We start from the raw sequence: 2,133 nt of genomic DNA, 5'->3' as shown, positions 1-2,133 counted from the left end.
GCCCTGGGCAGTACACACTCTAGCTACGCTAGTGGCTTGACCACCGATGCTGGTGTGTTTACGTCCCGTAACTTAGCGGTTCGGCCAGAGTGACCGATAGAATAAGTAACCAGGCTTTAAAAACTTAAGCACTAGGGCCGCTTTTTCAAGGCGATGCCCCAGGATGACCGCAGTCGAACGACCGAAACAAGTAAAAGAAGACATTAAGAATTTTGTTTGTTTTGTTTTTTTTCCGATAGCGATGCTTTTTATATTTTCCCAAATAAAGTTGCACTTCGTGTTTGAAGCTCCGACGAAGCTATAGGGCGATGCACAAGCATTCAACTATAGATGTATTACATCTGATAGCCGAAACTGTTGTGAGCTAATGAGATTCATAACATATTTTCATTCATTTGTCATTTTAATTTCTTGTATATGAACTAGTGACCTGTGTTAGTATTCTCACGTTTTTGTAGTTGTACAACCCGGCCATCTTCAAGTGCCTGTCGTATTTGGTAATGAGAGGCGGGTTAGGTTAGATTTTTGGTTTCTACTTGCGATGTTGCTTGCTCTTTCCGTTGGAACCAGAGAATGTAGATTGAGATTCAACTCACGTTCACGAGCTAAAGTGTAAGGATGAACACTTAATGTTTATATTGACGAGATTTAATTTGGATCTAATGATTTTACATGAGTATATACACGAAGATATAAATACATGAACAACATGTATATAATGAAAGAGAAAGAGAGAGAGAGAGACATACATACATACATACATACATACAAGAAATACAGAAATGAAACTGATTGATAACATACATATCTATATATGCATACATACAGACGTATTTATACACATACATTTAGATATACATGTATACACACCAGACAGACAGAAAGAGAGATGTATATACATGCATATATGCATATAAATATATTCATATTTTTTATATGCATACATGTATGTAGGTATACATTTTTATATGTAAATATACCGTAGGAGTGATGTGTATATATTTATACACCGACAGATCTCTCTCTCTCTCTATATATATATATATATATGTATATGTATAGATAGATAGATAGATAGATAGATAGATAGATAGACATATATAGAAAGAGAGAGAGGGGGGGTCGTCATCGTGTTCCTTGCATTTTCTGAAACTATCAGACTATTGGTCAATCTATGATTTTCATAATACAGCTCAGAAAATAGACAATATTTAAACAGTGATACGATTGGAAGAACCAAACCTTAAAATCCCTTAAACTAAATATAACCAGATCCAGAAACAAACAAACTAACAAAGAAATAATTAAATAAATAGATATCTATTAGCAGTTATACCATTTGATCCATGTACACCTCATAACAACATAATCCATAACGTCACAAATCGTGTTTGCAAGTGTTATGATGTATGTATGCGTTGATATATCCTGTCTGGAAGGCATTGTTTGAGGGGATGCGAAGTTTCTTTTCGGATTTCTTTCCCTTCTGTGAATACATAGATCGGATCTTTCTGATCCATAGATCCACACGTTTTCTGGGATCCCAGGATATTCCTGGACCCAGGGATGCAATGTACTCTTAGAACCTCCTCTCGCCATCACAGACGTTCTGCATGCGTAACGGGAGAATGTATGTGTGTGTGTGCAAAAACAAGTTTATGTATAAATACACACTACGAATCGTATATATATATATATATATATATATATATTTGATATAAATAATAATGAAATTATTGTATACATTACTCAGGTGCACTATATATAGTAAGAAATAAGTACAAATATTTACTTACCATGGTGTTCAAGAGAGCAACTGCTTGAAGAGATAGGGTAAATCACTCACTGCTTGTTTGTCCACCTGTATAGTATATATGTATGATATGCATGTATATAATTGTATTTATATATATATTTATATATATATTGATGTGTGTGTAATTCTAACTATTTATGTATTTATATTGTTTAGCGGTGTGGTTATAGATGTGTGTATGTTTACGGAAACAGATAGATAGATACATACATACATACATACATGTGTGTGTTCGTAGCAAGTTTAAATAAGTACACGAATATATACATATATTAACACGTATATATATATATATATATATATATATATATATATAT

At 33.2% G+C, this 2,133-nt stretch overlaps 1 long non-coding RNA gene across 2 annotated transcripts in view; it reads right to left on the bottom strand.

Annotated features, from left to right (window-relative positions):
* The window catches only part of LOC106870858 (uncharacterized), a 15,030-nt gene that overhangs the window by 11,539 nt on the left and 1,358 nt on the right, over window positions 1-2,133 (bottom strand). For both annotated transcript variants that reach the window (XR_001409591.2, XR_001409592.2), the window contains exon 2: window positions 1,797-1,861. This is a non-coding gene — a long non-coding RNA (uncharacterized LOC106870858). The remainder of the gene's footprint in view (window positions 1-1,796; window positions 1,862-2,133) is intronic.

This window comes from Octopus bimaculoides, chromosome 12 (assembly GCF_001194135.2).
Source record: "Octopus bimaculoides isolate UCB-OBI-ISO-001 chromosome 12, ASM119413v2, whole genome shotgun sequence".
Classification (NCBI taxonomy): domain Eukaryota; kingdom Metazoa; phylum Mollusca; class Cephalopoda; order Octopoda; family Octopodidae; genus Octopus; species Octopus bimaculoides.
The sequence above is the reverse complement of the archived record's forward strand: the minus strand, read 5'-3'. Positions and strand labels throughout refer to the sequence as shown.